This window comes from Aegilops tauschii, chromosome 6 (assembly GCF_002575655.3).
Source record: "Aegilops tauschii subsp. strangulata cultivar AL8/78 chromosome 6, Aet v6.0, whole genome shotgun sequence".
NCBI classification, from domain to species: domain Eukaryota; kingdom Viridiplantae; phylum Streptophyta; class Magnoliopsida; order Poales; family Poaceae; genus Aegilops; species Aegilops tauschii.
Genome location: NC_053040.3, coordinates 110851209 through 110866383, shown reverse-complemented (window position 1 = coordinate 110866383; position 15175 = coordinate 110851209).

Below are 15175 nucleotides of genomic sequence, written 5' to 3'. Positions count from 1 at the left end.
CGCGCTGGATGTGATAGAACTCAGCTTGACGTCGATGATCCTCGATATCTCCTACGTTCTTTGCCCATTGCAGAATATGGGCATCGCCGAATGTAGGTGACATGCGAAGGTTCTGGTGATCCCGTCTGTACTCCAGCATGTGGTGTAGGACATAGAATCCGTCATTAAGAGAATCACTCGGTTGCTGGATGCAGCAGAAGTCGGTCTTATGGCCGAAGGCGGGCCTGCCGCCCCTTCTCTTCTTGTCCTTGACCTCTCCACCCCGTGCGTCGTAGTAAAACATAGCACTGTCGAGAACATCCTTGATGTGGGTGTAATCCTTTTTGTTAATGTTCTTCGACGAGTCCAAGTAAAGAGCGTGGGAGTATCGGGGGTAGAGGATGATGAGGACGGCGCGCCCGCCGCTGCGCAAAATAAGTACACCTCAAAATAATTAGCCTCCACCGTGCAAATGAATGATTGAAATCGAAGGAAGGGTATCCACGCGGATGACTTACAGGGGATGATAAGGCACGAGAATCGCCTCCTTGTCCTTATTGGCGAGCATGAAATTGACGATGTATTCCCTCGCGTATTCACGGTGCTTTGCGCAGACTCCCAAGAAGCCCTCGTGCATGAAGTACGGGTCAGCGACACAGATATGAGGTATCTGCTCAACCCCGATGATGTAGTTCCTGTGCAAGGCATAAAGGCGGACAAACGTAAAATCCAGCTTCTTCACATGAAACATGTCGAATATGTAATCGAATCGAAGGAAGAACTTATCCGCGGGGAGGAAGTCGACGTACGACAATTGTCGCGAAACGTTAACCACGTAGAGTGGGTATCCTGGATCTTTCGAGGCGATGAGGCCTTTCTCTATCCGCAGCACATCGTCATGAAGTCTCCTTAGATCGCCGAATCTGGCCCCTAGCGCTGCTGCAGGTAGGATTGGTTGACCGGGGATATGCCATTTATCCGCACCGGGGATATCTATACGGTCTTGAACTCGAGGCTGCTGAGGCGGCTGGATCATAGAATCAGCTTTCTTGCCTTTCGCCGGTCTCTTCCTAGGCTTCTTTGCCAGAAGGTCGTCTATAATACATTGAGCCTCCGGAGGCGGCAATTCAGGCACCGACTCATGACGCTCAAACCCTGAGTAGGCGCCAGTATAGACATACTATTGAGTGCCATCGTCATCCTCATCCTCATCCATGGCGACGTCATCAGCGACTAATGCAGCCTCTTCCTTACCCCGTCCGCTATCACCCAACCCGACACCCAACGCTAATTGGGTAGGTGGGGTGTTGATGTTCATACCTTGCTGAGGCTGCGTGCTCGTGGGTGTGCTCCCGGCCGCCTCCAAACAAAGCAGACTCTTTGGCCACAACAGGACCCACCCATTGCAACAATCACCAAGCCACCGCGGGGTCTCGTCATCATCCCCCACTAGTACCAGAGGAGGCAAATTCTCGTGGCCCGGTTTGACACTGGCCACGGAAACCTTGAAGACGTTCGGGGGGATCGGCTGGCTGTGGAACAATGGTTCCTTCGGCTTCATTATCGTCGCCTTCCCCACGTCCACCTTCTGGTCGCCGATGGTGTACAATATGGTGCACAGGGTTTCATCAGCCTGCAAAGAAAAGTCTGCGACGTGAGACATCCGAAAGGCAACGAAAACGGGATATTATACATTTATTGAAGGGGGCCGGTGTGACAGATACCGTGAGGGCGTCGAGCTCAGCCAAAGACGAAGCACCGCCGAGCACGTCCGGTGCCGGAGCAGGTGCGGGAGCCGGTGCAGCTGCAGGTGCTGGTGCAACACTAGTCGAGCTGCTCCCCAAGAAGTCAGCAAGGGGAAAGTCCGCTGCATTTTTTTTTCTGGATTTTGCCTGGTCCAATTGAAAACGGCCAGAACCAAGGAAGTAGACATATCTACAACCACCTGTTTTGCGGCAGCTACCGCTGTTGCGATTGTTTGAGATGATTTCTTCTCAACCAAAATCTCAACCTTCTTGTCGATGTTTTCTTCAGTTAACCTCCGTCTTTCCTTTCTCTCCTCCGTGGTCTCACGGTAGTACTTCTTCCACGTGGCGCCGTCTCCGACACCGTGCACGCGTCCATAGGACGGTCGAGTCTCCACCGGGAGTCGTTTCAATATGTTCAACGCCCGGTTGAATGGAGTGTCCCACTTGGGCCTCGCCAATGCCTCAGACGGCAAGTCGCTTTCGGCCGCAATCCTGTGCTGCTCTCTCTGCAAAAGGCAGAAGGATTGTTTACAAATATGACTAACGTGTAGTCGAATTGATCAGAAACTAAAATTACCAGCAGTCTCATGAACTCCGTCGTGACCGCGTTCGTCTCGAAAACCTTCTTCACCGGGTCCCAACGGTGCCGGGCCCTGAGGACGTCACGCTCCTGCGGGACGGTGAACTCCGCCAAGGGGTCTGGGATGCCCAGACTCGCGGCTTCCGCGTCCTCCTTGTCCCATATGGACCCGCCATAACCACGACTTCCGAGGTGGTGGCACCCAATGTTCCTCTGTTGAAGCCCCTTCATGTACTTCGACCTTTTTTGGCATCTTCGGCCTCGCAAGCTGCCTTGAATATTTCAAAGTGCTCTGCCGTGATTGTCAGATTATCTTTTACAATCTCGTAGTAGGGTTCCTTTTTGTCGATCTTTGCTTTGACCCTTGTTTTCCAGGCGGCCAACGCGTCGCTAAACTTGGACATGGCGTGTTTGTTTATCTTCTTCATTGCCGGGTCCTTATCTGGATCTTTATAGTCCTTTTCATTCCGGCCCGGGAACAAGAATATCTGGTGCAGCTTCTTTAGGAGGGAGGGCCTCATATTATCTATCTTCTATAGTTTCTCATCGTTGATGGTGGCGGTTGTCCGTACGATGCAACCTATTTGATTGCCGTAGCACGCGCGCGCTTCATCGGGCGCGGTTGGCTCAAAATTGCCATCGTCCACCTCCGTGACCACCACTCTAGTAGTCCTGAGTTTGTTAGGAAGCCGTTGCCTCTTCGCTTTCGGTTCTACACCGGCTCCGCTCCCCGAGGCAGCGCCGGTCTCAGTCTCAGCGCCGGTCTCGATGCCGGTCTGAGTCTCAACGCCGGTCTCAGTCTCAGCGCCAGTCTCAGTCTCAGGACCGGTCTGCGTGTTAGTCTCAGTCCCCGATGCGACCGATGGGCCCAGGAACAACAACGGTTGATCGTCGGCAAGGATCAAAAATTCATCTGCCGCCAGGTAGACGTTGTCGCAATAACCAGAACCCTGTCCTTCATCATTGCTAGCCATGTTTCCTACGATTAAATCTAGTCAATTAATTCTAGACCTAATAAAACGAATAATGACATAAAAAAGGCCTATGTTGTGCAGGAACGTTGACTCCTTCCCGGTGCGGCAAATCCCGGGCACTCGATATGTCCTAGTTTGTAGCACAAGTCATGCCGAAATTCACGAAAAATTTCGGCATGACCTTTGCTAAAAAGTGGACAAATCGAGAACCTGAAATTTGCCAGAACGGAAATGAATCAACATTCCGGCAAAACATAGGCCACTCAGCTTCATTCCCTGGAAACAACAAAAGGCCACTTGGGCATAATCGAACCACTTCAATGAAAAGATATAACATGACCACTCCAATGAAAAGATATAATCAACAATAAAAGTCTAGGAAGGGGTCATCTTTAAAATAAAAATTGCCTAAATTCTTTTCCTAGAAAAATAGTGGTCGAAAATAAATTTTTCCTCTAACCTAGCGAACCTAGTTAACCTAGCTTGTTAACCTAACAAACTAAATTAACCTAGCTAGTTAGTTAACCTAGCTTGTTAACCTAGTTTACCTAGATAATTAACCTAATTAACCTAGTTAACCTAGCTAGTTCTCTATCAAAGCCCTAAATAAATTTTTTCTTAACCTAGATAATTAACCTAATTAAACTAGTTCTTTGTCAAAGCCCTAACTACATTTTTGCACTACCCTAGAAAATTAATCTAATTAAACTAGTTAACCTACCTAGTTAGTATGTCCAATGTTTGTGCTATGCATGAGAGAGAGAGAGAGAGGAGGGGTGCTTATAGACGATGGCTCCGGTGGTGGCGAGGGAGGTAGGGGCGTCTCTGGTGACGGCGAGGGAGGCAGTTGTGGCGAGGGAGGCAGGGGCGTCGAGGGTGGCTCCGATGGCGCCGAGGGCGGCTCTGGTGGCGTCGACGGCGCGCGGCTCTGGTGGCTCCGGGGGTGTCGACATCGGCGGGAGACGACGGCGAAGTGGGGCGACGCCGAATTGGGGACACGGCGGCGAAGTGGGGGCGAGGGATTTGGGGGAGAAGTGGTGGCCGGGTGGAGGGAAAACCGCTGGTTAAGTGAAACATAGCGGTAACGCGTTAAAGGAAACACGCTATAGCTAAGTTAGCTATAGCGCGTTTCACAAAACGCGCTACTGCTAAGCATGTCTCTTTTTTTCCCTTTCTCATCTATTTTTCTTTACATCTTATTTTTTCCTTTCTCCTTTTTCTATTTCTTTCATTTTCATTTACTTATCTATTTGTTGATTGATTTATTTTATTTTCGTTAGCAGTAGCGCCTTTCTACGTAAACGCGCTGCTACAATAGACATAGCGGTAGCGCGGTTTAAATAAGAACGCTAATACTATGTGTAGCTTATCGGCTTAGTCATCAGAATTTTAGTTGTAGGGCGTTTATAGTCAGGCGCGCTACTGCTACGTTTGTATCTGCAGTGCCCTTATCCTGCACACGCTACTGCTATTTAGCACTAGCACGCTATTTTAACAAGCGCTACTGCTAAAGTTCTGTGTATAAGGTTTTCCCTAGTAGTGTCTATTGATTCACTTGATGTATGTTTTGGTGATCAACTTGCGGGTTCCGTGACCTTGGGGATCTATGCATAGGGGTTGGCACACGTTTTCGTCTTGACTCTCCGGTAGAAACTTTGGGGCACTCTTTGGAGTGACTCTTTGTTGCACGTTGAGGGATTGTTATATGATCCAATTATGTTATTATTGTTGAGAGAACTTGCACTAGTGAAAGTATGAACCCTAGGCCTTGTTTCGAAGCATTGCAATACTGTTTACGCTCACTTTTATCATTAGTTACCTTGCTGTTTTATATTTTCAGACTACAAAAACCTATATCTACCATCCATATTGCACTTGTATCACCATCTCTTCGCCAAACTAGTGCACCTATACAATTTACCATTGTATTGGGTGTGTTGGGGACACAAGAGACTCTTTGCTATTTGGTTGCATGGTTGTTTGAGAGAGACCATCTTCATCCTACGCCTCCCACGGATTGATAAACCTTAGGTCATCCACTTGAGGGAAATTTGCTACTGTCCTACAAACCTCTGCACTTGGAGGCCCAACAACATCTACAAGAAGAAGGTTGCGTAGTAGACATCAAGCTCTTTTCTGGCGCCGTTGCCGGGGAGGCTAGGTAAGCGGCACTAACACCCCGTCAACTAAGCTCTTTTTTGGTGCCGTTGCCGGGGAGGTTAGTGCTTGAAGGTATATCTTTAGATCTTGCAATCGAGTCTTTTAATTTCATGTTTTATCACTAGTTTAGTCTATAAAAGAAAACTACAAAAAAATGGAATTGAGGGTGCCTCATATGCTTCATCTTTTTAATGTCTTTCGTGAAAATGATGGAAAGGAAAATTTTGCCCAGGTGCTAGAAGAAGAATGCATTAAAATGTTTGGCGCTAAATCTTTCAATGATGAGCATGATTGCAATGTTGTTAGTATAAGTTCCTTGAACATCCATGATGCTAATGATATGCAAAGCTACAAGCTTGGGGATGCTATGTTTGATGAAGATGATATTTTTAGTCCCCCAAGTTTTGATGAGAATATTTATTATGATGAAAGCATGCCTCCTATTTATGATGATTATATTGATGAAAGTGGATTTGGAGAGGTCATGACTTTATTTAGTGATGAATCCACTATTTCGGAAGAGGTTCCAATTGATTATGAGAACAAAGTTGCTATCTATGATGATTATTGTGATGACATGTATGCTATAAAGAATAATGATAACCATGAAACATGTCATCTTGAATTTAATTTTCAATTGGATTATGCCTCACATGATAGTTATTTTGTTGAGTTTGCTCCCACTACTATTCATGAGAAGAAATTTGCTTATGTGGAGAGTAATAAAAATTCTATGCTTGTGCATCATGAAAATAGTGCTTTATGTGATAGTTATATTGTTGAATTCATTCACGATGCTACTGAAAATTATTATGAGGGAGGAGTATATGCTTGTAGGAATTCCAATTATATCAAGTTTCCTCTCTATGTATTGAAAATCTTAAAGTTATGCTTGTTTTGCCTTCCTATGCTAGTTGATTATTGTTCCCATAAGTTGTTTGCTCAAAAAATCCCTATGCATAGGAAGTGGGTTAGGATTAAATGTGCTAGTCATATGCTTCATGATGCTCCAGTTATGTTTCAATTCTTATCTTTTATGTGAGCATCATTGTCATCATCATGCCTAGCTAGAAAGGCATTAAAGAAAAGCGCTTGTTGGGAGACAACACAATATTTACCCATACTGTATTTGTGTGTCCACATGATTAAGCTACTGTAGTAATCATGTTTTATAGCTTTTGTTTCAATAAAGTGCCAAGTAGAACCTTTGGGGAGACTTGGGTGAAAGTTAATGCGATCTTCTAAAAAACAGAAACTTTGCACTCACGAGATTAGCTGTAGTTTTTTACAGAAGAGTGCTTTTAAGTTGATTCTTTTTGCAGAAGATTAATAGACAAATTCCTCAGGTCCACCAATTTATTTTATAATTTTGGGAGTTACAGAAGTATTCGAGAGTTACAGATTACTACAGACTGTTCTGTTTTTGACAGATTCTGTTTTCTATGTGTTGTTTGCTTATTTTGATGAATCTATGAGTAGTATCGGAGGGTATGAACCATAGAGAAGTTGGAATACAGTAGATATTAAACCAATATGAATTTAGAATGAGTTCACAACAGTAACAAAAGTGGTGATTTATTTTCTTATACTAACGGAGCTTACGAGTTTTCTGTTGAGTTTTGTGTTGTGAAGTTTTCAAGTTTTGGGTAAAGATTCGATGGACTATGGAATAAGGAGTGGCAAGAGCCTAATTTTGGGGATTCCCAAGGCACCCCAAGGTAATATTCAAGGACAACCAAGAGCCTAAGCTTGGGGATGCCCCGGATGGCATCCCCTCTTTCGTCTTCGTTCATCGGGAGCTATATTTTTATTCACCACATGATATGTGTTTTGCTTGGAGCGTCATTTTGTTTTATTTTGTTTTGCTTTCTGTTTCAATAATATCCCAAGATCTGAAATTCTTATATGTTAGAGAGTCTTCACATATTTGCATAATTATTCGACTAGTCATTGATCTTCACTTATATCTTTCGGAGTAGTTTGTCATTTGCTCTAGTGCTTCACTTATATCTTTTTAGAGCACGACGGTGGTTTTATTTTGAAGAAATTGATGAACTCTCATGCTTCACTTATATTATTTTGAGAGTCTTAAACAGCATGGTAATTTTCTTAGGTTATGAATTTAGTCCTAATATGATAGGCATCCAAGAGGGATATAATAAAAACTTTCATATAAAGTGCATTGAATACTATGAGAAGTTCGATTCTTTATGATTGTTTTGAGATATGAAGATGGTGATATTAGAGTCATGCTAGTGGAGTAATTGTGAATTTGAGAGATACTTGTGTTAAAGTTTGTGATTCCCGTAGCATGCACGTATGGTGAACCATTATGTGATGAAGTTGGAGCATGATTTATTTATTGATTGTCTTCCTTATGAGTGGAGGTCGGGATCGCACGATGGTTAACTCCTACCAACCCTTCCCCTAGGAGCATGCGCGTAGTGCTTGGTTTTGATGAATTGCAGATTTTTGCAATAAGTATGTGAGTTCTTTATGACTAATGTTGAGTCCATGGATTATACACACACTCACCCTTCCACCATTGCTAGCCTCTCTTGTGCCGCGCAACTTTCGGCGGTACCATACGCCCAGCATTTACCCTCCTTAAAACAACCACCATACCTACCTATTATGGCATTTCCATAGCCATTCCGAGATATATTGCCATGCAACTTTCCACCGTTCCGTTTATTATGACACGCTTCATCATTGTCATATTGCTTTGCATGATCATGTAGTTGACATCGTATTTGTGGCAAAGCCACCTTTCATAATTATTTCATACATGTCACTCTTGATTCATTGCACATCCCGGTACACCGCCGAAGGCATTCATATAGAGTCATATTTTGTTCTAAGTATTGAGTTGTAATTCTTTAGTTGTAAGTAAATAAAAGTGTGAGGATCATCATTATTAGAGCATTGTCCCAGTGAGGAAAGGATGATGGAGACTATGATTCCCCCACAAGTCGGGATGAGACTCCGAACAAAAATAAATAATAAATAAAAAAAGAGGCCAAAGAATGAGAAAGGCCCAAATAAAAAATGAGAGAAAAAGAGAGAAGGGGCAATGCTACTATCCTTTTACCACACTTGTGCTTCAAAGTAGCATCATGATCTTCATGATAGAGAGTCTCTGATGTTGTCACTTTCATATAATAGTGGGAATTTTCATTATAGAATTTGGCTTGTATATTCCAATGATGGGCTTCCTCAAATGCCTTAGGTCTTCATGAGCAAGCAAGTTGGATGCACACCCACTTAGTTTCTTTTTGAGCTTTCATATACTTATAGCTCTAGTGCATCCGTTGCATGGCAATCCCTACTCACTCACATTGATATCTATTGATGGGCATCTCCATAGCCCGTTGATACGCCTAGTTGATGTGAGACTATCTTCTCCTTTTTGTCTTCTCCACAACCACCATTCTATTCCACCTATAGTGCTATGTCCATGGCTCACGCTCATGTATTGCGTGAAAGTTGAAAAAGTTTGAGAATACTAAAGTATGAAACAATTGCTAGGCTGAAACCGGGGTTGTGCATGATTTAAATATTTTGTGTGATGAAGATAGAGCATAGCCAGACTATATGATTTTGTAGGGATATCTTTCTTTGGCCATGTTATTTTGAGAAGACATAATTGCTTTGTTAGTACGCTTGAAGTACTATTGTTTTTATGTCAATATTAAACTTTTGTTTTGAATCTTATGGATCTGAATATTCTTGCCACAATAGATAAGATTACATTGATAAATATGTTAGGTAGCATTCCACATCAAAAATTCTATTTTTATCATTTACCTACTCGAGGACGAGCAGGAATTAAGCTTGGGGATGCTTGATACGCCTCCAACTTATCTATAATTTTTGATTGTTCCATGCTATTATATTATCCATCTAGGATGTTTTATGTGCATTTATATGCTATTTTATATGATTTTTGGGACTAACATATTAACCTAGAGCCCAGTGCCAGTTTCTGTTTTTTCCTTGTTTTTGTGTTTTACAAAAAAGGAATACCAAACGGAGTCCAATTGACGTGCCAATTTTGATGATTTTGTATGGACCAAAAGAAGCCCCGGGAGTAAAAGAGTTGGGCCAGAAGAGTCCCTAGCCATCCACGAGGGTGGAGGGCGCGCCCCCTGCGTCGTGGATGACTCGGAGACCCCCTGATGTGAGACCGACGCCAAAAATTCCTATAAATACAGAAACCCCCGAAAAGAAACCTAGATCGAGAGTTTCGCCACCGCAAGCCTCTATAGCCACCAAAAACCAATCGGGACCCTGTTCCGGCGCCCTGCCAGAGGAGGGAATCATCATCGGTGGCCATCTTCATCATCCCGACGCTCTCCATGACGAGGGAGTAGTTCACCCTCGGGGCTGAGGGTATGTACCAGTAGCTATGTGTTTGATCTCTCTCTCTCTCTCGTGTTCTTGATATGGCACGATCTTAATGTATCACGAGCTTTCCTATTATAGTTGGATATTATGATGTTTCTCCCCCTATATATTCTTGTAATGGATTGAGTTTTCCCTTTGAAGTTATCTTATCGAATTGAGTCTTTAAGGATTTGAGAACACTTGATGTATGTCTTGCGTGGGATACCCGTGGTGACAATGGGGTATTATATTGATTCACTTGATGTATGTTTTGGTGATCAACTTGCGGGTTCCGTGACCTTGGGGATCTATGCATAGGGGTTGGCGCACGTTTTCGTCTTGACTCTCCGGTAGAAACTTTGGGGCACTCTTTGGAGTGACTCTTTGCTGCACATTGAGGGATTGGTATATGATCCAATTATGTTATTATTGTTGAGAGAACTTGCACTAGTGAAAGTATGAACCTTGTTTCGAAACATTGCAATACCATTTACGCTCACTTTTGTCATTAGTTACCTTGCTGTTTTATATTTTCAGATTACAAAAACCTATATCTACCATCCATATTGCACTTGTATCACCATCTCTTCGCCGAACTAGTGCACCTATACAATTTACCATTGTATTGGGTGTGTTGGGGACACAAGAGACTCTTTGCTATTTGGTTGCAGGGTTGTTTGAGAGAGACCATCTTCATCCTACGCCTCCCACAGATTGATAAACCTTAGGTCATCCACTTGAGGGAAATTTGCTACTGTCCTATAAACCTCTGCACTTGGAGGCCCAACAACGTCTACAAGAAGAAGGTTGCGCAGTAGACATCAACCATCTACTACAAACCCATCTGGTAGTTAGATATAAATTTCCTTGTCCAACTCTCCATTTAGGAAAGCAGTCTTAACATCCATTTTATGAACGAGAAGACCGTGTGAGGCAGCTAGTGAAAGTAGTATTGGAATAGTGGTCAGTCGAGCCACAGGTGAGTAAGTATCAAAGAAGTCTTCACCTTCCTTTTGGGTATTACCCTTGGCCACGAGCCGTGCCTTGTACTTAGCGATAGTACCATCAGGCCTAAGCTTTTCCTTGAATACCCATTTGCACCCTATAGGTTTGCACCCATAAGGACAATTAGTGATCTCCCAAGTTTTATTGGCCAAAATGGAATCCATCTCACTATGGACTGCTTCCTTCCAGCGGTCACCATTTTCAGATGCATAGGCCTCTGAAATAGAACTGGGAGTGTCATCTATGAGATACACAAGAAAATCATCACCAAAGCACTTTGCAGTCCTCTGTCTTGCTCCTAGTTTCATTGTTCTCCTCCATAGGATTTTCAAAGAGTTCCATCAAAATGGTAGGTTCAGTAATTGTAACTAATTCCTAACTCGATGAACTAGGCATCTCTTGATTTGATGAGCTAGCCATATCCTTCCACTACTAGGGAAAAGCCTAGTAGTAGCGCTGGTTTTTGGGCTAGCAGTAGCACGGGAGACCGCACTACTGCTATACCTACTTAGCAGTAGTGCTTCTTGCAGAAAGCGCTATTGGTAGTTACTAGTAGCGCGCCCCTCTACCCGCGCTACTACTGTTATTATGTATTCTCTTTCTTTTTTATTTTATGTCGTACTCATACACCATTATACAAGTTTTCATACGGTAGCAATTTAGAGATTGTTTTTACATCAAATGAGTTATTACATCACTGACTTGGTGCTAATCCATGACTTGGTCACTTAGGATCCATCCACTTGAAACTAATCCGCGGTCCTTTCACCCCATGATATAATAACTCATCATCATCATCATATCATTAACAACTTATCATCATAATACATCATTATCATATAACAACTCCTCATGATCATCATTTTCGTCCATGGGACATCATATAACAACTTGGTCACTAGTCATAATCACAACTCCTCCTCCTCCTCATCATCAACTCTAACACATTGTAGCAAATAATAACAACTTCTCATCATCATCATCATCATAGTCACAATCAACACTAACTAATTGTTCTTAATACCTAGGACTTACTCCTCTCTCCTAGGTAAAATACCATAAAAGAGATAAACCGGTCCATCTCCATAATGGTGAATGGAGATAAACCTATCTCCAACTTGTTGCTTGCGCACATTCATGTTGTATCCAATTAGTTGCGTGTGCGCATTCATCACTTTGCTCCATTCATTGATTTTGAGCCTTCCATCATTTGAAGAAATCGAGTATGTAGTATGGTAAGCCTTCGAAGGAGTTGGTCATGAGCTAACCATATGCATATAACCTTCGGTAAACAGCATGTAAGGCACAACCTCCTTCGGGAGCCTCTGTTGAAAAACGTAATAGTAGCATATATAGTTAGCAATGTAGTTTATATACTTAAGAAGAATGTATGTATGCAATAAAGTTAAAATCATTAAAAAAATCTTACCAAGTTTTTGGCAATGAAGTTACCATCATGCAATTTATGGACTAGTGGCACGTATCCAGTAAAATTTGGGAGGATAGAGCGATTGGTTTCAAAGGCCTCAACATCGTCTATGAATGAGACAAGATAACATTTCTCCTCACAATTAAGCTCTGAGTCATAGCTGTAGTATGTCCTATCTACAGCCTTCCGAGTATTTTTGGAAGATAAGAAATAAGCTGACAATTATAAATAAAGATGTTTAGTACCGATGAACACCAAATTATTTTAAATTAACAATATAAATTACTTAACTTAACAAATTAGTTTGACAAACTCACATTTAGGCAAAATAGAAGGCATATCCACATCCACCGAGATGTTGATATTATCATCATCATCTTCTTCGAAACGAATATCAAATGTTATTTGCATACCCTCGTCAAATCCATATTGCAGAGAGCTTCCCAATTAGAGCAACCAAAATGGGAGTGATTGACCGCATTATACAGCTTAACCCGAAACGCATAACCATGTTTAGCTCTTAAGTAAGCCCTCCTCGTCTCCATATTCTCAGAGTCTTTGAAACCGAGCTTCTGCAATACATATGGTCTTGCATGGCACATGATGTACTAATTGAATTGAAAAAATCAAGAAATTACACATTGAACAAAAGAAGAACAAGTGATGATATTAATTACGATGAAATGTTAGTCATTGCATACCGTACAAACATAAAAGGTCTCGTCCAGCTTCACGATGAAGAACCTATCATTTTGCAGGTGAGGAAACCTGTCGCACAAACCCCGGTCATCATAGCAGTAATGGCACTCCGGGATCCTATCATCATCAGACATCTGCTGTGTTCATAATTGAATTATTAAACTTCTGATTATTTATCACGGGTTGAGTTTCGATCTGTTGAGTCTTCCTTGAAAACTCTCATCTCACGTGGTGTATATGGTGGGCACTCCCTCTCTGATATATTCGACCGTTGGTGATGGTCGCTCCTCCCTTCGTCCCCGAGTGCATTACACCAAATTGTGTATCAGAGGAGAACGGAGGAGAAGCGACTCCCACAACAACAGTCGGGATTCTTCACCTCTGATATATTCGACCGTCGGTGATGGTTGATAATCCCCATGTGCAAGGAATCATCATAGCAATTTCCAATGGTGGAAGTGATAAGTATGGAGTGTCGAACCCATAAGGAGCTAACGGTAAGATCAATATTCTCTCAAGTCCTATCTGCCACTGGTGCGACTCTACGTACATGATACGTCTCCAACGTATATATAATTTTTGATTGCTCCATGCTATATTATCTTCTGTTTTGGACATTATTGGGCTTTATTATTCACTTTTATATTATTTTTGGGACTAACCTATTAACCGGAGGCCCAGCCCAGAATTGCTATTTTTTTGCCTATTTCAGAGTTTCACAGAAAAAGAATATCAAACGGAGTCCAAGCGGAATGAAACCTTCGGGAACGTGATTTCCGGAACGAACATGATCCAGAGGACTTGGACCCTACGTCAAGAAAGCTACCAGGAAGCCACGAGGTAGGGGGCGTGCCTACCCCCCCCCCCCCCCCCAGGCGCGCCCTCCACCCTCATGGGCCCCACGTTGCTCCACCGACGTACTCCTTCCTCCTATATATACCTACGTACCCCCAAACGACCAGATACGGAGCCAAAAACCTAATTCCACCGCCGCAACTTTCTGTACCCACGAGATCACATCTTGGGGCCTGTTCCGGAGCTCCGCCGGAGGGGGCATCCATCACGGAGGGCTTCTACATCAACACCATAGCCTCTCCGATGAAGTGTGAGTAGTTTACCTCAGACCTTTGGGTCCATAGTTATTAGCTAGATGGCTTCTTCTCTCATTTTGGATCTCAATACAATGTTCTCCCCCTCTCTCGTGGAGATCTATTCGATGTAATCTTCTTTTGCGGTGTGTTTGTTGAGACCGATGAATTGTGGGTTTATGATCAAGTTTATCTATGAACAATATTTGAATCTTCTCTGAATTCTTTTATGTATGATTGGTTATCTTTGCAAGTCTCTTCGAATTATCAGTTTGGTTTGGCCTACTAGATTGATCTTTCTTGCAATGGGAGAAGTGCTTAGCTTTGGGTTCAATCTTGCGGTGTCCTTTCCCAGTGACAGTAGGGGCAGCAAGGCACGCATTGTATTGTTGCCATCGAGGATAACAAGATGGTTTTTTTATCATATTGCATGAATTTATCCCTCTACATCATGTCATCTTGCTTAAAGCGTTACTCTATTCTTATGAACTTAATACTCTAGATGCATGCTGGATAGCGGTCGATGTGTGGAGTAATAGTAGTAGATGCAGGCAGGAGTCGGTCTACTTGTCTCGGACGTGATGCCTATATACATGATCATACCTAGATATTCTCATAACTATGCTCAATTCTGTCAATTGCTCAACAGTAATTTGTTCACCCACCGTAAAATACTTATGCTCTTGAGAGAAGCCACTAGTGAAACCTATGGCCCCCGGGTCTATCTTCATCATATTAGTCTTCCAACACTTAGTTATTTCCGTGCTTTTTATTTTGCTTTTATTTTACTTTGCATCTTTATCATAAAAAAAACCAAAAATATTATCTTATCATATCTATCAGATCTCACTCTCGTAAGTGACCGTGTAGGGAGTGACAACCCCTTATCGTGTTGGTTGCGAGGATTTATTTGTTTGTGTAGGTGCGAGGGACTCGCGCGTAACCTCCTACTGGATTGATACCTTGGTTCTCAAAAACTGAGGGAAATACTTACGCTACTTTGCTGCATCACCCTTTCCTCTTCAAGGGAAAACCAACGCGGTGCTGAAGAGGTAGCAAGAAGGATTTCTAGCGCCGTTGCCGGGGAGGTCTACGCAAAAGTCAACATACCAAGTACCCATCACAAA